The sequence below is a fragment of the Bombina bombina genome, chromosome 1, assembly GCF_027579735.1.
Source record: "Bombina bombina isolate aBomBom1 chromosome 1, aBomBom1.pri, whole genome shotgun sequence".
Lineage (NCBI taxonomy): Eukaryota > Metazoa > Chordata > Amphibia > Anura > Bombinatoridae > Bombina > Bombina bombina.
Genome location: NC_069499.1, coordinates 738,997,283 through 739,021,279, shown reverse-complemented (window position 1 = coordinate 739,021,279; position 23,997 = coordinate 738,997,283). Strand labels below are relative to the sequence as shown.

General features: G+C 38.7%; 1 protein-coding gene across 5 annotated transcripts in view; it reads right to left on the bottom strand.

The window, feature by feature from the left end:
• The window catches only part of LOC128645924 (muscleblind-like protein 2), a 310,829-nt gene extending 299,265 nt beyond the window's left edge, over window positions 1-11,564 (bottom strand). For 2 of the 5 annotated variants that reach the window (XM_053699258.1, XM_053699256.1), the window contains exon 1: window positions 11,390-11,564. The gene's annotated coding sequence lies outside the window, so the exon portion shown is untranslated. The remainder of the gene's footprint in view (window positions 1-11,389) is intronic. The other 3 variants (XM_053699259.1, XM_053699260.1, XM_053699261.1) reach the window with 2 other exon arrangements.
• Between the last annotated feature and the right edge of the window lie 12,433 nt (window positions 11,565-23,997).

Genomic DNA, 23,997 nt, shown 5'->3' with positions numbered 1-23,997 from the left:
AAACAGCTATAAGGTTAGGGGAAAATATCTAGTCCGCTCGAAAAATAACAGATATATAATTATAGAGGTTGAATCTGGTACATATCACAATTTAGTAAAAATATAAAAAAACAATAATTAAAAAAAAAAAGTAAAGAGCGCTAAGGACTTTATATCAATAACAGGACAAAGCCATACACATACAGTACATATAATCAGCAATACCAAGCAATCCGCTAATAATTGTGCAAACAGATAATAGTGCCCATCAGTTCAAGTAGCAACTCCCATCAATCTAGGGCTAAGTGTAAATAACTCCCATCAATCTAGGGCTAAGGGTAAATAATAAGCTCGGCACTATATCATGCAAAGCATAGTCCCAAATTACCTGATTTAATATAAACAATCCTAATGATGACTCCTATTATTTCTGGGTTGCACATAAGTCAGGAGTAGTTGTAAACTTAAAAAGAAACTTATACTGTCCAGTAAAAGTTAACTGTAGACGTCCTTTTTAGGCTAAGGGCATAACCATAAAACACAGCACCATGTGCAGGAGCTCAATGGAGTAAAGCAGCTGGTGTCGTGCACAGACCAACTAATTGCAAACCAATTAATCGATTACGAGATTCGTTGACAACTATTTTCATAATCAATTATAACGATTAGTTGTTGCAGCTCTAGACTTGCTTTCTATTACCCTTCACATAAGTTAAAACAAAACTGCCAGTAGTTTGTAAAAGAAAATGTGATAACAGGATTAAATTAAAAAGTTGTTTCAAATTACATGCTCTATCTGATCATGAAAGAAAAATTTGGGATTTCATATCCATTTATATTTTTAATTACGCACAATTAGACATTTTTGCAGTGCACTTTCATTATTTATGATCCCTTATCCTGCAATTTAACTCTAAAACTTGCTGGAGTGCATTATATTCAAAGGAGAACTCTGCCCCTCCTACATGAGGCAAAGTGATTGGCTGGTTGGTGTTGCAGCTCATTTTTAGATGGTCCTAATTGGTCACGACACTGGAAGTACGGTAAACAGCATTCAACAGGCTTTTTAAAGGGTATGTCCTAGGCCTGCAAAACAATGCATTGACTTCGAACAAAATAACAGTTTTAAGTGGAATGCGAATTTAAACTGAGTTAAATGTCCCTTTAAACAAACTGATGTAATACTCAAGTAAAATATCAATTGCTCTAAAGCAAAACTAAAATGTTCTCCAGCCATCAAAGTTCCCTCAAGAGTACATCGGACTGGACTAACCAGAGGCTAAAGAAAAGCTGCAAGATATTTGATAGCAAGATTATAGTGTGCATGACTGCTTCCCTTTACTTACAGTATCAGATCACTGGTAGAACATGTACTGTAATTGAGTCTGATTACATATGCCAACTAATCTGTAACCATTACAAGATCCCTTTTATTTAAATATTGATAATTACAAAGAGGTGCACAATACATAGTTCTTTGTTGCCCTGTAAGGTGTGTTCTGTATCTGTCAGAATATTCATTAGCTCTACACTAGAATTAATATTAATATAAATGAACAAAGCTTTAATCAACACAGCTAAAAGGGACACAATTGTGTGGGCAGAATTAAAGATGGAGGTGAAATTTAAACTGTCATGATTCAGAAAGTGCAGACGCTTTTCAATTTATTTCTGTTATCAAATGTATCTTTTTCTCTTGCATTTAATAGACAGATATGTGATGTCTCGTACAGCTAACAGGATCTGCAGGAAACACAAGAAATCTGACATCACAATCGGAATTTCCAGAAATGCTCTTAATATCTTTGTTTTTATATTATAATCACTTTTTGGGATTGTACAGTATTCTAGTCTTTGTCTCACGGCAACGATCTACACGTTTTTTTATTCAGTGACGTTTCTTCATCCGGACAATTGATTTTCTGTCCTTTAGGCGGCGGAGTCAGGAATCCGTAGGAAAAAAGAAGCACATGCGCAATTGATTCAAGGGATGTGCTGTGTAAGGACTTGACTGCCAAAAGGCCAGAAAATCAATTGGCCGGATGAAGAAACTTCACTAAATAAAAAAAAGGTGTAGATTGTTGTGGGAGGAGGAGTGGTATTAGTAAATCGGAGCGATTAGCTGTAAAAACACTTTTATTTTGAAGAGAAAAAAAAATCATGAATGAAAGTGGGTTAGATTTTTACCATAGTTACACTGATTTATTCCATAATGATCGTTTACCATCACTTTAATGGAAGATTAGAAAAATCACTGGCTTGTGCACCTCTCCCATACATTCCAGGAAGAAAACCACATTGTAGTAGCTATAGGCTAGAGAGCTGCCTTGGACCCTTGTGTAGAGCAGCTGTCATCAGGGGCCCTAGTATTTTTGTCCGAGGCAGTGGCTTTGATTAGCACATATCGAAAGGGCAAATCAATTTTGCTTCCTAATTTTCTGGGCTTTCAGCTATATTGTGCATGTTAATACTTTTCCAACTCTTATCACTGTTCTCTTTTGTAATACTTTCACCTTTGGATCACTGTTTTTAATAACCACCACAAAGCAGGTAAATCACATATAAAAAAAGTCCCACACAGAAACTGTAGGGGACTGCTGGTCCCGAGTGGGAAACAGCCAATGAGCAAATTGGCATGAGCAGTCGCACAACCCCGCCAATCAGCTTAGGCGCTTCAGTGTTTGCTGCTTCCCGGTTAGACTTTACCTTTTTTGCATTAAATAGTGCAAAATGTACGTACTCAAATTAATTGGAGCATGAGATTTTTGAACTACAATGTCCCTTTAATAGTAATGTATACTTAGATCAATTCTTACTAAAACTATCATCACAAAGTCAAAGGGGCATATGTATCAAGCTCCAAAAGGAGCTTGATGCCCCGTGTTTCTGGCGAGTCATCAGACTCGCCAGAAACAGCAGTTATGAAGCAGCGGTCACAAAGACCGCTGCTCCATAACCTGTCCGCCTGCTCTGAGCAGGCGGACAGACATCGTAACAATACAACCCGATTGAGTATGATCGGGTTGATTGACACCCTCCTGCTGGCGGCCTATTGGCCACGAGTCTGCAGGGGGCGGCGTTGCACCAGCAGCTCTTGTGAGCTGCTGGTGCAATGATGAATACGGCGAGCGTATTGCTCGCCGTATTCAGCGAGGTCTGGCGGACCTGTTCCGCACTGGCGGATCAGGTCCGCCAGACTTTCATAACTAGAGGCCAAAGTGTTTAAGGAGTCATTATTACAGTTGGAAAGCTCAGATTTTGTAACAAAAAAACAGAGAATTTGTTTTACAGCACTACAAGTTAACTAGTCTGTACAATCAGTTTAGCCGCATTGCACTAACGAATTGGATCTATGCTGCTGCACATACATGAATTTTTCATTTCACCTTGTCATCAAATACGTTTTTAATATTAAAAATATAAATTACATATTGAGCTGAAATTTCTTAATCAACAGATTTTTAATCAACCGACACCTGGAATAAGTAGGATTTCTGTAAAATAAACCATGATGTACTACCCCTATACATAATGTGTTTTATAATAGAATTTATTTACATAAAAATAACAGTAAATCAGTTTCGCAATATCTCAGTATCCTTTGTTTTTTGCAATGTGCGATTGGAATTTTGTTTTGCGTTGGCTAATATATTGCTTCAATACATAATGATCCTTTCACCAGCATAATTTATGTTGCTTCATTAGTGAAAAGCATGTAACTAATGCCAAGTGCTATTTGCTAACTGACTAGACTAGAAAATACTATGCAACTGACCCTAGCGGCTAGAGGAAAGGTGAACTATTGCGCAAACAAAAACAGCAGTAAATTTGTATCAAGTAAGACTGTTTTGTTGGAAAATATATATATTTTAAGAAGCTGGATAACTTGATAGGTTTGTAGATAACTTAAAACCCTGGTTATGACAAAGTTTTATAATTTGGATCTTCATGCAACAAGAAGTCAAACTTTTTAAATTATATATATATAGAATTCATAGCTAAGATTTTAGCAAATAATATTTATAGGAACTTGCATGTGACTTCAGATAGAGCAAACAATGTTTTGAGACTTCAATTCTTTTATCATCAAATTTAGTTTGTTCTTTTGGTGTCCTTTGTTGAAAAACATACCTAGGTAGGTAAAAGAGCAATGCACTACTGGTTCCATATAGTTATTGGTTTGTCTGCACATATGTATTTTGTCATTGGCTCACCAGATATGTTCAGCTGGCTCACAGTAGTGCATTGTTGCCCTGGAGGCTGACTTTATAGGGATACTAAACCCAAGATTTTTCTTTCATGATTCAGATAGAGCATGCAGTTTTATACAACTTTCTAATTTACTCCTATTATCAATCTTTCTTAGTTTTCTTGCTATCTTTATTTAAAAAGCAGGAATGTAAACCTTAGGAGCCGGCCCATTTTTGGTTGAGAACCTGGGTTGTGCTTGCTTATCGGTTTGCTAACTGTAACCAACAATAAGCAAGCACTATCTATGGTGCTGAACATAAAATAAGCTGGCTCCTAATCTTTACATTCCTGCTTATTAAATAAAGATTGCAAGAGAATGAAGAAAAATTGATAAGAGTAAATTATAGAGTTGCTTAAAATTGCATGAATCATGAAAAAAAAATGGGTTTAGTATTCCTTTAACTGTGTTTAATCACTTTGCAGGGGTTAAACACATAGTTATATACAAGCAACAGTGCAATAATAAAATATTCAAACATTTTAGAGCATTTTCTTTTTGCACCTTTATGTCTTTATAAAAGTACAGGAAAATAATGCCATCCAAGTTTTTGGGGCAGTGCGTCAAATTTCTATAGACTAATGTTCTTGCGGGCTGGACACATTAAAAAAAATCAATATATTGATGAAACAAAGTAGATCCATTCTTTATTGCCCAGCACAGCACATATAGTCTTTATAAAACCAATGCAGCAATCCTACTAACAACCAGCTTCGCTCTCCACAACGCCATTTTTATTTTAAAGGGAGAAAATTCTGTATGGGCTGAGTAAGATGCACTAACCTGATGGTCACGCTGAAGAAAATTGTGATTTCCATTATTAGCACATCATTTTATATTTAAGTATATTTATTTTTTACATCAAATAGGTCAGATCCTTGTTTCTACACCTGTGGAACATGTACCCCTGCAGGTACCAGTAACATTGGCAATGTGTTTGTGTACTCTAGTTCTTGCCCTTTCAATATTTGTTTACCTTAATGCAGCTAATGTAAACATTCTATGCATCACAGAAATCAGTGATTCTCAGTTCTACCCTTGAGCATCCCTGACCGGCCAGATTCTAATTCCCTGCCGGGCTGGTCAGCTGCCTACTCACTGACACTGACTCACCTGTGCTCAGGTATGGACAGCCTTAGAATCTGGCCAGTTAGTTACATTTGAGGACTGGAAATGAGAGACCCTGATATAAAGTGTGTCACAGAAATAGTGCCAGGTAACGTGCATCACCATGAACATATATGTGCCATATAGGAGGGACACAGTGAGATATCACATAGAAAAAATACTTTAGTAAAAGTGCCAGGTAAAGTCTATCAAAGTATACCCCAGTGAAATGAGCCTGCATATGTGATGATACTAGAAGCAGAAATGCAGAAATAACACTTCCCCATAAGATGTTTTTGTGCTAATGTAAGGGACAAAATATTAAACAAATAGAAGTCTGTTGTGAGTTTTCTCTATAAATTGTATTCTTTATTATGTGTTACTCTAAAGATTTGCAGCATTTGCTTTCAATACAAACAGATCTTTAAAAAAAAAATCCTGAAAAGAGATTATATTATATATATATATATAGTGCCAACTTATCACATTGGGCACTATGTAAAAGTGACACAAATTTTTTTTTTACTTATAATATTTACATGTTGCAGTTGGCGCAAATATGTTTGCCAGTAGGGGTACTTGGTACAAGAAGGTTGAGAGAAACTGGGTTAAACCACAGCTACCACGTTAAATTGTAATACATATGTAAAAAACAAGCAATGCAAAACCATTCACTAAAGTGTTATGAATTGTAACTCTGATTCACTGCTGAAAGCATAAGTGATCTCAAAACCAATTGTTTAAGGGCTGGTGACCTGAATTCAGTGAGACTAATATCTGCAGAATCTTACTTTTCTGTTTTGCTGACATTTATTACCTTTGTACTGCAGCTGCTCAATAGAGTACGTTCTATTGCATTGTATTTTTATTATGCATTTGTAGATTATGTAAGGGCTACGTCTGTGTCTTAGTTTGCACACAAGACAAACATATTTACCTCTATTGTGTGTAGGAAACAGTAGGTCAAGCAGGAAAAGGGTATGTGGAGATAAAGAATAGGTGTTTATGGGATATATTACTTTGCTAAAGGTAAATTTAACAAGTTCTGGGGAGAGGCCTTGTTGCTGCATTGGGAAGTTTTGAGGGTTATATGCCACATTTAAATCACTGCCTTCTACATCAGTGAGTGAAAGAAGATACAAGCAAATTCACTGTGGATACTGACATAACAGGCTTGATCACTTTCCCAGCAAGTACTGAAAGGATAACTAATTATTTAATGACTTTAAAAAGGGCCTGTGACCACTGCTACATCAGTGCTGAGCACAGATTGTCATGCCAATTTCTCCATTAGATAAAACTCAGTGGTCTAGTATGAATAAAACCTATTTGTGAAAATAATATCTTCTGAAAATAATATCTTGCTGGGTGGGGGTGGGGGGGGGGGGGATTGCTATAGCCTCAAAATTCAAAATTTCTGGAATTCGTAAAGATTTGTACCTGTCCCGTGTAACATCTGCAAATTGTGAATCACTCTCCATTATAATCAACGAAGAAGTGTCTAGCTCTAACTATGCGCATTGAAGCGTTCCATTGTCAAGGGTATCAGCATTACAAAATGCCTTTAAAATCTTACAAAATAAACAAAACGGGAGAAAGTGCCCTCTATAAAACAGCCCACTCTAACATATGTGCAAAAAGAAAACTTTTTAAAAGTAAAAGAAACATGGAAGGAAAGAGACAACTTTCTTAGTTTGGAAGTATCGAGATATGACCTTGAGCTTAGATACATCACAGGTGCAATGGTCTTTATAAATTCTCCATACGTGGGGGCAAGGTTTAGGTGAGAAATTATGGTCAGCATCTCATTCTGCCTGCACGGTGTCCGAGATGTCTCTGGTTGAGACTACTTTTCTATAACAAAAGAGGTATGCAAATATTCTACACTTGCAGACATATATATTCGTCTTTAAGTGTTTCCAAAGTTGTTGCAGGGATATAATTGTTTTAACCATTGAGCAATATACTTCATACATGAAATGAGAACCTAACATATTAGGCACTTAAAAGGATATGAAACCCAATTTTTAATGGTTTTAAGCAACTTTCCAATTTATTTCTAGGTAGGCTCAAGAGCTTCTCATTGGTTGCTGCATATAAATGCATTGTGTTATTGGCTCAGCTGAAATGTTGAGCTAGCTTCATGTAGTGCATTGATGCTTCTTCAATGAAGGATACCAAAAGAATGAAGCAAATTATATAAAAGAAGTGAATTACAAAATTGTTAAAATTGTATTCTCTATCTAAATCATGAAAGAAAAATGTTTGGTTTCATGCTCCTTTAATTATAGATGCTAGTGGCTGGAACACTCACTAATGATACACTCAGAATGATATGTGAAACATGGCTCAATTAATTTAACACATGATCTCGCCTTTATAACGCAGCCCTTCAGCTACCTTACAAGCGTCTGTTAATCGAGCCCATCGACTATCTCCTTATCAGTACGGAGCCAGTTGCCTTTTTACCAGCTAACACTCTGACATGATCTCACAAATAAGCCTGTATCATTTGAGGTTCTGCATTACAAAGTAATAACATGCTAATGTCATTAACTCCAGTTCCACCCAGAATTCACCTAAATACAGTGTCCGAAAAATCCTGACACTAACGTTCCATGTTATTTGTTCAGGTGTCATAAAACTCACACCAATGGAGAGAAATCACACAACATTTTGGGGATTTTTTTAGTTGTTATATTGTAGTATAGGAGTCTCTCCTTCACATACAGCATCCTGCCTGTCTATATCTAGGTAAAATTTGTACTGTATTTCCAAAATTCTTTGAGGGACTTTACTTTACTGCCGAGACTTCTTAGGTCATCTCGCGTGAGAGGAGAGCTTTATCAGGCCCTAAGTGTTGTTGAAGGGGTAGTTTAGTCAAAATGAAACGTTCATGATTCAGATAGTTTCTAATTTACTCCTATTATCTATTTTTCTTCCTTCTCTTTGTACCTTTATTTGAAAAATCAAGAATGTAATCTTAGGAGCCACCCCATTTTTGATTCAGAACCTGGGAAGCGCCTGATTATTTGGTGGCTACATTTAGGGGTAAATTTGTTATTGTGCGGACGGACATAATACGATGTAGCGTATCATGTCCGCTGCACATCAATAAATGCCAACAGCATACGCTGTTGACATTTATCATTGCACCAGCAGTTCTTGTGAACTGCTGGTGCAATACCGCCCCCTGCAGATTCACAGCCAATCGGCCGCTAGCAGGGGTTGTCAATCAACCCAATCGTATTCAATCGGGCTGATTGCTGTCCGCCACCTCAGAGGTGGCTGACGAGTTAAGGAGCAGCGGTCTTAGGACCGCTGCTTCTTAACTTCTGCTTCAGGTGGAACTGAAGCAGAGTGGGTCGAAGCAGCATCCGCTGCTTCATAAATCGACCCCTTTGACTCTATCTGAATCAATTAAAGTTACATTTTGACCAGACTATCCCTTTAAGAGTCTTTAAATATCTATTTGTTTATTTATACCGTGTTACTCTGCACTGTTTGAAGTCATAGTACCTTAATGTAATGGATTTAAAATACTTTTTTCTATGTTATTTTTTTTATTTTTGGACTTTACCATTCGTGCCATGCACACCACTCAAAACTAAACTAAACCATATATAAAGTCATTGTTATAGTCTCCTTTTAAATGACGTCTGTCTATTTTACCATAAGTTTATTTTTTGGTTATCATAGCTAAGCATTTTCTGTATCTTTTACATGGAGTCATTGAGTCTTTGCTTTCTGATTAAGAGGGCATTTATAAAAATGACAAATCTCTGCATGGGGTATATCATCTGCGGCACAATAATTTTTAGGAGGAGCCTTAAATAAGAAATGCTTCTTTCAAGCTGGAACATGTATTGCAGAGAGACAACGCTTCAGACCGTGAGATACCTGGATCTAAGGGCAAGGTTACAGGCAATGAAGGACAGACTCAGATCATTTCTCCACTTACCTCCAGGATATTATTCTCTATAAAAGCCCCATTCCTACAGCAATAACGGAGTAACCATTCCACATAAGGGAAATTTCACCTTGACTGTGCACCCAAATAGCACAACACATTCACAACAGAAAGCCGTCAAATTATGTTTTTTGTTATATTTCCTTTCTATAACCTTTTTAATTTGCCCGGATTTATTATGATAATACACAGAAAATGTTGTGGATATAACTTATATTTCTTACTGAAGCACAAGTCCCATGTACAACTAAATATTTTGAATGTAAATGTCAAATTTGCAGTGCTCACATCATACACGATGTGAAATCCCTAAAATCCCCTCCTCTACACACACTTTATTTGTACATAGTAAACAGAACTGATACAACAGGAGGGTTTTTATTCTCCAATAAACTTTGATCAGTCTGCAATATTTAGATGTAGCCTCGCGCAGTCACGCTTTGGTAGCTCAGCAGGATAGAACAGATACAGCTAAGAATGATTCATCATAGAAAGGAAAGATATTATTAACCCTTTTGTTGGCACTGGTTAAAAAAGTTTTAAAAAAGAGAAGTTTACTGTTCTCCTCCCTGAGATAAAAGCAGTTTAGTGTAACTTTTTGGAATGTTAGTGTTATTTTATAGTTATTGGTGGGATTATTTGGTATTTTTTTATGAATGCACTGTCATTGTAAACAATGCTTTATGACAGATACATTACAAAGGTTTGTAAATAATTGCAGTGAGTAAAAAGGAGCTAAATATTGTGGATCAATAAGTATGTAACAAATATAATCAATATAAGAAAGAATTGTAGATTTATATAGAAAAGTATATTAGCATATGTGTCCCATCCAACTAAATTAAAAAAATATTTTATTTTCTTAAACATGCAATTTTGCTGAAAAATAAAATGTAATTTTACACAACCATCAGCAAGGCATATTAAATTTAACCCTTGCACTGTTGTACTCTAAGGCTGCATTGTATAAGTAGTTTTTTTAACATGTTTAAATAACCACTTCATTATCACTCCTGACTGCGAGCTTTATGAGACACCTGCTTGGTCTTGCTCCAGCTGTAGTTCTGCAATGCATAGCTCATCTGGTGCACTGAGAGGGTTAAGTAATCAAAGCATCACCTTAGCTTGGATACCATTCTTTGTTTCCAGGCAGAATACAGTGCAGATGTGAAAGCTGCCAAACTGCGCATGAGCACACTGGGCTTGAGAGAAGAAAAAAAAAAATCTCCCACTCATAAGCAATTATGTAGTTTCTGCGGATTTTGCTAAAGTCAGAATACATATAGAAACCAAGTTTTTTTTACATTTTTTACACTTTTATACCTTCTTTTAGCAAATAAACTGATAATTTAGATGACTTTATATTTATTTCTTTGTGCCTTATTTTCATATATATCATTTTCAAATGATATATACTATATATATATATATATATATATATATATATATATATATATATATATATATATATAAAAATGTACTGTAATATATAAGTGGGAATAAAGAAAAAAATAAAATACTTACGTATGTAATAAACACTTAAAAATATTAAAATACATTAAAGTAAGCACAATATTAAGGGTTAAAGAAAAAATGCCCTTCCCACAAACTGTGTGTGCATTTTATGGACACTGCGCCATAGCAATGTAAAAATGAAATGATAACTACAGAATAAAAGTGCAGCAAAGTACCAGTGAAGATCTTTTCTCCATACATTTAAACAAAACAAAAAAAACTTAAATACAGGATGTCACTGCAGATCATATTCAGCAGCAGACACACAGCAGAAAATAATGTTGGCTATATACAAAAATCAATGTGCGCAATATGAAGCAAGGTATTTGTGCCTATGCACAGCCACTATTAGCTAATAAATAAAACAAGAACTAATATTAAATGACTGTATTCATTTCTACAGTTACTGTAACAACATGTGGCACTGACAACTTACACTGCTCAAATAGTATACTAGAATAACTGAAAAAAAGGAACGCCAGAGCTGCGAAGAAAAAAAAAAAAGCATAGACCCAACACTTTCTAAGGGGCTTAGGAGACAAATAATATAAAGTTAGAAGCAGCCTTACCTTTTGCTTTATGCTGATCTAGCAAATCCCAGCAGACTCTGCGTTCAGCTGCAGAATGCCATATGTAAGAAGCAGAAGCAGCAGTAAGCAAGACGGACAGACTGCTGGCAGAGGTTTTAGCATGGGTGTATAATGAATGCCGCCATTTTAAAGCCTGGCTCTTGAAATCACTAGGCATAACCAAATTAAAGCACGCCCAACGTACATAACTTCATTGCTGGGACGTGCATGTGGGACTAAACTATTTACCTAGAGGGTGGGTAAAATGTCAATCAGACACAACAAAATATGTATTGAAAGCAGAAGATAAGGGTTACACAAACTATTCTGCACTCTTACACTAAGAGCAGGATACAGTTATTTCTATTGTATTACCTTTTGCTTGTGCAATATTTATATAAGTCTCTTTGACATAGCTTTAACTACAGAGCTTTAACATTATCAATTTCCTGTCTCCCTCTGCTGTGCCGACTTGGTACATTCCACAAAACACAGCACCTAATGGCCTTCAGGATCTATGGCGTGTTCTGTAACTCAGCCTGGCTGCTGCCATAGCAACATAGCTAAAACCTTCTCTAGTGCAGCTCAATAAATCTACCATTACAATAAAGGTGACTCAAAGCAATTAGTGTAAGCAAATTCACCAATGGATGTGAAAGCCTGTAGGCTGTGGGTTCTGCAATTTTTTTTTATTAAAAGTAACAATTTTAGAACTGAAATACTGAAGAAGAAAAAAAAAGAAACATTTTAAAATATTTTAGCAAACACATGTAACATGCTATCGAAAAAAAGAAAAAAAAATGTACTGGTGCTAAAATGTAAATTTGGCTGTCACTCAGTAGGTTAATCTGGTTACAGATGCTGTGTCCCCTTGTCCTCATTTTACCCAATCCCTCCACTTTATCTTATGGCCAATATGGACAGGGAATTCCTTTGTATTTACTTGCTTATGTGCATATTTACTGTTTTATTTTTTTACATGTACACTTAAAAAAATACTTTTATATTACAATTCTGCATACTTTATTAAAAAATATAGAAAATAGTGTATATTATAATGGGTGTACATGGCAAAAAAACATAATTTATGCTTACCTGATAAATTTATTTCTCTTGTAGTGTATCCAGTCCACGGATCATCCATTACTTGTGGGATATTCTCCTTCCCAACAGGAAGTTGCAAGAGGATCACCCACAGCAGAGCTGCTATATAGCTCCTCCCCTCACTGCCATATCCAGTCATTCGACCGAAACAAGACGAGAAAGGAGAAACCATAGGGTGCAGTGGTGACTGTAGTTTAATTAAAATTTAGACCTGCCTTAAAAGGACAGGGCGGGCCGTGGACTGGATACACTACAAGAGAAATAAATTTATCAGGTAAGCATAAATTATGTTTTCTCTTGTTAAGTGTATCCAGTCCACGGATCATCCATTACTTGTGGGATACCAATACCAAAGCTAAAGTACAAGGATGATGGGAGGGACAAGGCAGGAACTTAAACGGAAGGAACCACTGCCTGTAGAACCTTTCTCCCAAAAACAGCCTCCGAAGAAGCAAAAGTATCAAATTTGTAAAATTTTGAAAAGGTGTGAAGCGAAGACCAAGTCGCAGCCTTGCAAATCTGTTCAACAGCGGCCTCATTTTTAAAGGCCCAGGTGGAAGCCACAGCTCTAGTAGAATGAGCTGTAATCCTTTCAGGGGGCTTCTGTCCAGCAGTCTCATAGGCTAAGCGTATTATGCTCCGAAGCCAAAAGGAGAGAGAGGTTGCCGAAGCTTTTTGACCTCTCCTCTGTCCAGAGTAAACGACAAACAGGGCAGATGTTTGACGAAATAGCCATCAAAAACAGAACTTTCGAAGATAAAAGTTTAATATCAATGGAATCAAGGGGTTCAAACGGAACTCCCTGAAGAACTTTAAGAACCAAGTTTAAGCTCCACGGGGGAGCAACAGTTTTAAACACAGGCTTAATCCTAACCAAAGCCTGACAAAATGCCTGGACTTCTGGAACTTCTGCCAGACGCTTGTGCAAAAGAATAGACAGAGCAGAGATCTGTCCTTTTAAAGAACTAGCTGATAAGCCTTTGTCCAAACCCTCTTGGAGAAAGGACAATATCCTAGGAATCCTAACCTTACTCTATGAGTAACTCTTGGATTCACACCAAAAAAGATATTTACGCCATATCTTATGGTAGATTTTCCTGGTGACAGGCTTCCGAGCCTGTATTAAGGTATCAATGACTGACTCGGAGAAGCCACGCCTTGATAGAATCAAGCGTTCAATCTCCATGCAGTCAGTCTCAGAGAAATTAGATTTGGATGATTGAAAGGACCTTGTATTAGAAGGTCCTGCCTCAGAGGCAGAGTCCATGGTGGAAGAGATGACATGTCCACTAGGTCTGCATACCAGGTCCTGCGTGGCCACGCAGGCGCTATCAGAATCACCGATGCTCTCTCCTGTTTGATTTTGGCAATCAGTCAAGGGAGCAGAGGAAACAGTGGAAACACATAGGCCAGGTTGAAGAACCAAGGAGCTGCTAGAGCATCTATCAGCGTTGCTCCCGGGTCCCTGGACCTGGATTCGTAACAAGGAAGCTTGGCGTTCTGGCGAGACGCCATGAGATCCAGTTCTGGTTTGCCCCAACTATGGACCAGTTGAGCAAACACCTCCGGATGGAGTTCCCACTCCCCCGGATGAAAAGTCTGACGACTTAGAAAATCTGCCTCCCAGTTCTCTACGCCTGGGATGTGGATCGCTGACAGGTGGCAAGAGTGAGACTCTGCCCAGCGAATTATCTTTGAGACTTCTAACATCGCTAGGGAACTCCTGGTTCCCCCTTGATGGTTGATGTAAGCCACAGTCGTGATGTTGTCCGACTGAAATCTGATGAACCTCAGTGTTGCTAACTGAGGCCAAGCTAGAAGAGCATTGAATATTGCTTTTAACTCCAGAATATTTATTGGGAGGAGTTTCTCCTCCTGAGTCCACGATCGCTGAGCCTTCAGGGAGTTCCAGACTGCGCCCCAACCTAGAAGGCTGGCATCTGTTGTTACAATCGTCCAATCTGGCCTGCGAAAGGTCATACCCTTGGACAGATGGACCCGAGAAAGCCACCAGAGAAGAGAATCTCTGGTCTCATGATCCAGATTTAGTAGAGGGGACAAATCTGAGTAATCCCCATTCCACTGACTTAGCATGCATAATTGCAGCGGTCTGAGATGCAGGCGCGCAAATGGCACTATGTCCATTGCTGCTACCATTAAGCCGATTACTTCCATGCACTAAGCCACTGACGGGCGTGGAATGGAATGAAGGACACGGCAAGCATTTAGAAGTTTTGATAACCTGGACTCCGTCAGGTAAATTTTCATCTCTACAGAATCTATAAGAGTCCCTAGGAAGGAGACTCTTGTGAGTGGGGATAGAGAACTCTTTTCCACGTTCACTTTCCACCCATGCGACCTCAGAAATGCCAGAACTATCTCTGTATGAGACTTGGCAATTTGAAAGCATGACGCCTGTATCAGGATGTCGTCTAGATACGGAGCCACCGCTATGCCTCGCGGTCTTAGAACCGCCAGAAGTGAGCCCAGAACCTTTGTAAAAATTCTCGGGGCAGTGGCCAACCCGAAGGGAAGAGCTACAAATTGGTAATGCCTGTCTAGAAAGGCAAACCTTAGGAACCGATGATGATCTTTGTGAATCGGTATGTGAAGGTAGGCATCCTTTAAGTCCACTGTGGTCATGTACTGACCCTCTTGGATCATGGGTAGGATGGTCCGAATAGTTTCCATTTTGAATGATGGAACTCTGAGGAATTTGTTTAAGATCTTTAGATCCAAGATTGGTCTGAAGGTTCCCTCTTTCTTGGGAACCACAAACAGATTTGAATAAAATCCCTGTCCTTGTTCCGTCCGCGGAACTGGATGGATCACTCCCATTACTAGGAGGTCTTGCACACAGCTTAGGAATGCCTCTTTCTTTATCTGGTTTGATGATAACCTTGAAAGATGAAATCTCCCTTGTGGAGGAGAAGCTTTGAAGTCCAGAAGATATCCCTGAGATATGATCTCCAACGCCTAGGGATCCTGAACATCTCTTGCCCACGCCTGGGCGAAGAGAGAATGTCTGCCCCCAACTAGATCTGTTTCCGGATAGGGGGCCGTTCCTTCATGCTGTCTTGGGGGCAGCAGCAGGCTTCCTGGCCTGCTTGCCCTTGTTCCAGGACTGGTTAGGTTTCCAGGCCTGTCTGGAATGAGCAACAGTTCCCTCTTGTTTTGAAGCGGAGGAAGTTGATGCTGCTCCTGCCTTGAAATTTCGAAAGGCACGAAAATTAGACTGTTTGGCCTTTGATTTGGCCCTGTCCTGAGGAAGGGTATGACCCTTGCCTCCAGTAATGTCAGTAATAATTTCCTTCAAGCCAGGCCCGAATAAGGTCTGCCCCTTGAAAGGAATGTTGAGTAATTTAGATTTAAGCCATAGCGCCCTATGCGCCTGGATGGCGAATCCGGAATTCTTAGCCGTTAGTTTAGTCAAATGAACAATGGCATCAGAAACAAATGAGTTAGCTAGCTTAAGCGTTCTAAGCTTGTCAATAATTTCATTCAATGGAGCTGTCTGGATGGCCTCTTCCAGGGCCTCAAACCATAATGCCGCCGCAGCAGTGACAGGCGCAATGCATGCAAGGGGCTGTAAAATAAAACCTTGTTGAATAAACATTTTCTTAAGGTAACCCTCCAATTTTTTATCCATTGGATCTGAAAAAGCACAACTGTCCTCAACCGGGATAGTGGTACGCTTTGCTAAAGTAGAAACTGCTCCCTCCACCTTATGGACCGTCTGCCATAAGTCCCGTGTAGTGGCGTCTATTGGAAACATTTTTCTAAATATAGGAGGTGGGGAAAAGGGCACACCGGGTCTATCCCACTCCTTGCTAATAATTTCTGTAAGCCTTTTAGGTATAGGAAAAGCGTCAGTACACACCGGCACCGCATAGTATCTATCCAGCCTACACAATTTCTCTGGAATTGCAACTGTGTTAAAGTCATTCAGAGCAGCTAATACCTCCCCAAGCAATACACGGAGGTTCTCAAGCTTAAATTTAAAATTAGAAATCTCTGAATCAGGTTTCCCCGAGTCAGAGATGTCACCCACAGACTGAAGCTCTCCGTCCTCATGTTCTGCATACTGTGACGCAGTATCAGACATGGCTCTAACAGCATTTGCGCGCTCTGTATGTCTCCTAACCCCAGAGCTATCGCGCTTGCCTCTTAATTCAGGCAACCTGGATAATACCTCTGACAGGGTATTATTCATGATTGCAGCCATGTCCTGCAAGGTAATCGCTATGGGCGTCCCTGATGTAATTGGCGCCATATTAGCGTGCGTCCCCTGAGCGGGAGGCGAAGGGTCTGACACGTGGGGAGAGTTAGTAGGCATAACTTCCCCCTCGACAGAACCCTCTGGTGATAATTCTTTTATAGATAAAGACTGATCTTTACTGTTTAAGGTGAAATCAATACATTTAGTACACATTCTCCTATGGGGCTCCACCATGGCTTTCAAACATAATGAACAAGTAGGTTCCTCTGTGTCAGACATGTTTAAACAGACTAGCAATGAGGCTAGCAAGCTTGGAAAACACTTTAAAACAAGTTTACAAGCAATATAAAAAACGTTACTGCGCCTTTAAGAAACACAAATTTTCCCAAATTTTGAAATAACAGTGAAAAAATGCAGTTATACTAACGAAATTTTTACAGTGTATGTAATAAGTTAGCAGAGCATTGCACACACTTGCAAATGGATGATTAACCCCTTAATACCAAAAACGGAATAACAAATGACAAAAACGTTTTTTAAACAGTCACAACAACTGCCACAGCTCTACTGTGGCTTTTTACCTCCCTCAATACGACTTTTGAAGCCTTTTGAGCCCTCCAGAGAAGTCCTGGATCATGCAGGAAGAAGCTGGATGTCTGTAATTTTTGCTGTGCAAAAAAACTGCCAAAATAGGCCCCTCCCACTCCTATTACAACAGTGGGAAGCCTCAGGGAACTGTTACTAGGCAAAATTCAAGCCAGCCATGTGGAAAAAACTAGGCCCCAATAAGTTTTATCACCAAACATATGTAAAAAACGATTAAACATGCCAGCAAACGTTTTAAAATACACTTTTATAAGAGTATGTATCTCTATTAATAAGCCTGATACCAGTCGCTATCACTGCATTTAAGGCTTTATTTACATTACTTCGGTATCAGCAGCATTTTCTAGCAAATTCCATCCCTAGAAAAATATTTTAACTGCACATACCTTATTGCAGGAAAACCTGCACGCTATTCCCCCTCTGAAGTTACCTCACTCCTCAGAATATGTGAGAACAGCAAAGGATCTTAGTTACTTCTGCTAAGATCATAGAAAACGCAGGCAGATTCTTCTTCTAAATACTGCCTGAGATAAACAGTACACTCCGGTACCATTTAAAAATAACAAACGTTTGATTGAAGAAATAAACTAAGTATAAAACACCACAGTCCTCTTACGACCTCCATCTTAGTTGAGAGTTGCAAGAGAATGACTGAATATGGCAGTGAGGGGAGGAGCTATATAGCAGCTCTGCTGTGGGTGATCCTCTTGCAACTTCCTGTTGGGAAGGAGAATATCCCACAAGTAATGGATGATCCGTGGACTGGATACACTTAACAAGAAAAAGTTAAAACTGTTTGAATTCATTTTATAACTAACAGGAAGTGCAGTTTTGTGCCACTTACTAGAGTGTCTGTTGCTTACTGGCTGATAAGGACACCTCACACAGGGGTACACCTCCACATGCATATAGGCAAAAAGTGTAGTTCTTTTTTCAGCACAATACCTGTTAAGAAAAACAAATATGTATAAATATACTGTGTGTGTATAAATAAAAATTACACCTATGTAGGTACTCACTAGGACCGTAAACACTTTAACATTTTGATTAAAAAAAAAATGTAATTAGGTGTAGTAAAACAACTTTGCTATATACTTTTAATATTTATTTTGCCCATTTTAAAGTAATTTCAGTGCAAAAAAATAAAAATAAGAAACATAAGAGTTTTCCGATTTTGACAACTGGTGTCACAAGCCTAATCCTGCCACATATTTGTCCATAATTGGCTTCATCATAGATTTTCATAATAGGAGCTTCAAATAATGAATATTTTGCAAACATATTGGCAGTGGCGTGCTTCTCCGGTAACATGTCCAGATTGACTCTTCAAAATAAGTGGTGAGTGGAGTTTGGTTACTGAAACACAAATGCAGCAAAGTATAAATGTATTTACAGCATTTTCAAATCTTGTAATCGTAAGGTATTATTTGTCCCTTTAAACCGTTATATTTTATTAATCAAATTGTGACATTTCAGAACGCTCCTTCTTCAAAGCCAGTAAACTTAAACATAAAAAACCTAAATACCCCATGTGTGCTGCATACGAATTGCATTAACAGCAGTATATTTGTAACCTTAAAATTGAATCTGGCACCAAAATCAGTTTGATTATAATAGGATAAAAGGTACCTCTCTAAGTATGTCCTATAGAACTACTGTAAGTAAGGGCCATTGACATAGGCCGAAATGCTCACAATATAGCCATTAAAAGTCAAACTAGTCTGTTGTTCCAAAGAATGCTTTAGTACAGCGTCCTGGGTTTCCATGACTATGGGTCTGATGATTTAAAGCTCTCAGTTCTGGCAAAATTATCTACGCAGTCTTCAAGAACTTCAGAAAATCAAATATAAGATTGAGAGCTGCTTATCTTGCTAAACACCTACATTGCAATATAATGATAAAGAAAAGTCCCCAAAGATTTTGCGAGATCTTAGAAATAAGATAGATCTTGCAGTGCTGGACATGTTACCCTTTTTCATTGAGCATTCAAAAAAAGTTCAGCCCCTGTAAAGTCTGCATTACAATTTCTCTCCAAGCAGGAGACTTTTTGCTCAGTTTTCTAAATTGATTTGGACACAGATTCAAACATAGTATTGCAAATATATTGTTTTTAATGCAGTTTAGTCAAATTTAATGTAGTGTATTAAGCATAGCAAGTGTCTGTCCAGGTGGTGTTGTGAAGTTGTTAGAAAGACACTGTTTAAAGGGACAGTCAACTCCAACCTTTTTATTGTTTAAAAAGATAGATAATCCCTTTTTAATTATTATTATTATTATCGGTTATTTGTAGAGCGCAAACAGATGCCACAGCGCTATAAACATAGGCAGTATGCAAGGTAACATTTATAGGGATCAAATGCGTAGAGGGCCCTGCCAAGAGTCGCACTGTTGTAGTCAGCTCTTAAAAAGGTGATCTCCAAACAGTTGGGTTCTTAGGCTTACATGCTAATGGGGTTCAAGGGGATAGCAATGGAGGAGAGGAACTGGTATAAGGAAAGGTTAGTGTAGGTTGTATGCGCCCCTGACCAGTAGAATCTTTAGGGAGCGCTTGAGGCAGAGAGTTCCACAAGATGGGAGACAGTCTGGAGAAGTCCTGTAAACGGGAGTATGAGGAGGTAACAAGAGTAGAGGAGAGTAGGAGGTCGTGAGCAGAGCGAAGGGGACTGGAGGGAGAGAATATGGAGAGACAAGGTCTGAGATATAGGGGGAGCAGTGCAGTTAAGGGCCTTGTATGTTAGAGTCAGAATTTTGTGTTTAATCCTGGAGGCAAGAGGAAGCCAGTGAAGGGATTAGTAGAGCGGTGCAGCAGATGAAGAGCGACATGTAAAGCAGATGAGCCTGGCAGAGGGATTCATTTTGGATTGTAAAGGAGCTATGCGGCAGCTAGTTAGACCAGAGTGGACAGAGTTGAAGTAGTCAAGGCAGGAAAGGATGAGAGAGTGGATTACAATCTTAGTTGTGTCTTGTGTAAGGAAAAGTCTAATTTTAAAGATGTTTTTAAAGTGGAAGCAGCAGGATTTAGCCAAGAACTGAATGTGAGCAGTGAAAGTAAGTTCGGAGTCAAATGTGACCCCGAGACATCGGGCATGCGGGGTAGGGGTAATGATGGAGTTGTCGACAGTTATAGAGAGATTGGGGTGGAGATTTTGGAAAAAGGGAGGGAAATAAGGAGCTCAGTTTTGGAGAGATTTAGCTTAAGGTAGTGAGAGGCCATCCAGGTAGAGAAGTGAGAAAGACAGTTAGTGACACGGGTTAGCAAGGAAGGAGATAGGTCTGGTGCAGAGAGGTAGATTTGGGTGTCATCGGCATAGAAATTATATTGAAACCCGTGGGACTTTATTAGGGAACTTAATGATGACGTGTAGATTGAGAAGAGAAGGGGACCGAGGACAAAGCCTTGCGGTACTCCAATAGAAAGTGGTAACGGGAAGAGGAAGCCCCAGAGAAGGCTACACTTAAGGTACGGTTAGGTAGGAAGAGAACCACGAGAGGGCTGTGTCACAAATGCCGAAGGATTGGAGGGTTTGGAGCAAAAGAGGGTGGTCAACAGTATCAAAGGCTGCGGACAGATCAAGGAGGATAAGCAGAGAGAAGGGGCCTTTGGATTTTGCTGTGAGTAGGTCATTGGTAACCTTAACAATTGCTGTCTCTGTGGAGTGATGGGGACGAAATCCTGATTGCAGTGGGTCAAGGAGGGAATTTAATGTAAGGAAATGGGATAGGCGTGCATACATTAGCTTTTAGAGAAGCTTTGTGGCAAGAGGGAGTAGGGAAATACAGGGGTAGTTGGATGGGGACGTTGGATGGAGAGAAGGTTTTTAGAGGACAGGTGTGAACGGTGCATGCTTTAGAGATGAGGGAAATATACCAGTGCTGAGGGAGAGGTTGAAAATGCATGTGAGTATAGGGGTAAGGGTAGAAGAGAGAGAGGGGAGTAGCTCTGAGGGGATGGGGTCGAGGGGACAGGTAGTGAGGTGAGAGCACAGTATAAGTGCAGAAACTTCTTCCTCAGTAACAAGGGAGAAAGAGCTAAATTAATGGCTATGTGGGTTTTGGTTGATTGCAAGATTTTGAGGGGGTTAGAGACTGGAAGTATGCTGAGAGCTGATTTAGTTTCTGGTGGAGTCGATTTTGTTATTGAACTGGCTCGCAAAATCTTGAGCTGACAGAGAAGTTGTATTAGGAGGTGGGGGTGGGGGGAGAAGAGTATTGAAAATGGAGAACAGACGTTTTGGGTTTGAAGAAAGAGTAGAGAAGTAATGTTGCTTATAAAGCTTAAGGGCAGAATAGTAGGAGTTCAAGATGAACTTGTAGTGAAGAAAGTCAGATGAACTCCGAGATTTTCTCCAGTGCCGCTCAGCAGTACGGGAACCAGAGCTGAGGATGAGTGTGTGATTTCCGAGTTATGGTAGGAGGGGCCAGATTGTCAAGGAACGATGTAAGGGTGAAATTATAGTGGCAGATAGAGTTGTCAGGACAGGAAAAGATGGAAGAGAGGAGAGGTTTGAGGGAATTAGCAAGCTGTTGCTGATCTAATGACATAATGCATCTGTGAAGTTTGGTGTGAGGGGTAGAAGGAGGGAGAGTTGTAGGGAGGGATGTTAATGTTGGAAGTAAGGAGATAATGGTCAGAAAGAGGAAAAGGGGAGTTTGTGAAGTTTGAAATAGTGCATTGATAGCTAAAGATCAGATCAAGTTTTGTACAGCCAACACGGTTATATTAATATACTTTTTTCCTCTGTGATTACCTTGTATCTAAGCCTCTTTTGACAGCCCCCTGATCACATGGCTATTTATTTATTATCTATTGACTTGCATTTTAGCCAATTAGTTCAGTGTCAACCACAACTTCATGGGCGTGAGCACAATGTTATCTATGTGGCCCACATGAACTAGCATTCTCCTGTTGTGAAAAGCTAATAAAAAGCATGTGACAAGAGGCTGTCTGTAGTGACTTAGAAACAGGCAGAAATTTAGAGGTTTAAATGTTATAAAGTATATTAATATACCAATGTTGGTTGTGCAAAGCAGGGGAATGGGTAGTAAAGGCGTTATCTATCTTTTTAAACAATACATATTTTGGTGTTGACTGTCCCTTTAAGTAAGTCCAACAATGTGACCACTGGCAGACGGAAATCAGGAAAACAACATTCTGCAGCACGCCCAAGATGTATTCCAATCTACAAGCAAATACCGCCACAAATAATAAATAGCATGCTAAACAAATGTGCCACAGTGTCAAAAATAATGCATGGACCGTAAAAACAGCACTAAAATAATCGTAATGGTAACATGCAAATAAGGTAAGTTGCTAGGAAGTTTAATGAGTATGACACATTTGTATGCAAGATTGTGATTGGTGGAAGACTGCTAGTGAGGGAGTATATATTTTTTTGAGTGTTAGTTTTTCTGGTTTGTCTGAAGAAGGAGCACTGTGCTGCTCCAGAACGTCACAGTTTGATCAATAAAATATAACTACTTGCTTAAAGGACCACTCAATGCAGTAGAATTTCATAATTAACAAGTGCATAATAAAAAGACAATGCAATATCACCTACAATGAATTTCAAATAAGCAAACAAAAATTCTGACAAATCTAGTTTTTCTCCCATTTTCCGGCCCCTGTATAATGTGACAGACATCAACCAATCAAAGACTAGTATACACATACCCTGTGAGCTTGTGCACATGCTCAGTAAGATCTTGTTCCACTGAAAGTGTGTATATAAAAAGGCTGTGCAAAATTTGATAAGTAAATTGGAAAGTGTCTTAAAACTGCAGGCTCTTTCTGAATCATAAAAGTTTATTTTGAGTGTCCCTTTAAGTAAAGTGGGTGCTACTAATAATGTTAAAGCACCCTGGCAGCTGTCTGTTATTTTGTACACATACAAATACAACAAGTTAAAGAAAATTGAACATCTTTACGACAGTGTAAACGTTTTATTTCATGATTAGGATAAAGCATACAATGTTAAACAGATTTCCAGTTTACGTCTAATATCAAGTTTGCTTCATTCTCTTGGTATCCTTTATTGAAGAAGTAGAAATGCACTACTGGGAGCTAGTGACAAGGTATATATGTGCAACCACCAATCAGCAGCTAGCTTCCAGTAGTGCATTTCTGCTCCAGAGCCTACCTAGGTATGATTTTCAACAACGAATACCAAGAGTACAAAGCAAATTTTATAGCAGAATTAAATGGGAAAGTTGATTAAAATGGAATGTTCTATCTGAATCATGAAAGTTTAATTTTGACTTTATTGTCCCTTTAAAAGCAATGTATGTACCTCCTAGAAATTGCTTAGAGTCTCTGCTGCACTAACATCGATGTGTCATGATCACCACAGAAATTGGAATCAGCGTAATGTAGGAGAGAAATTAAAGTTAGTAACATAATATTGCAACCATGCAGTTAATGATGACAAATTTCAATAAGACAGAATATGCAGTGTTCTCTGCAAAAATCTAAATCACAAATTAATTACATAATTTAACATTAATGTTTTTTATTTGTGCAATAAATATTGAAAATGTTTACTATTAACTAATTTTACCTAAATATACTGATTTCAATTTTAGCCATCTGGTCAGTAAAATCAGCCGTGTGGTGCACCCATTAAAAAGGTTGTGTGAAGAACACTGTTATGTATTCAGTAGACTCCACATCTAATCCAATTGT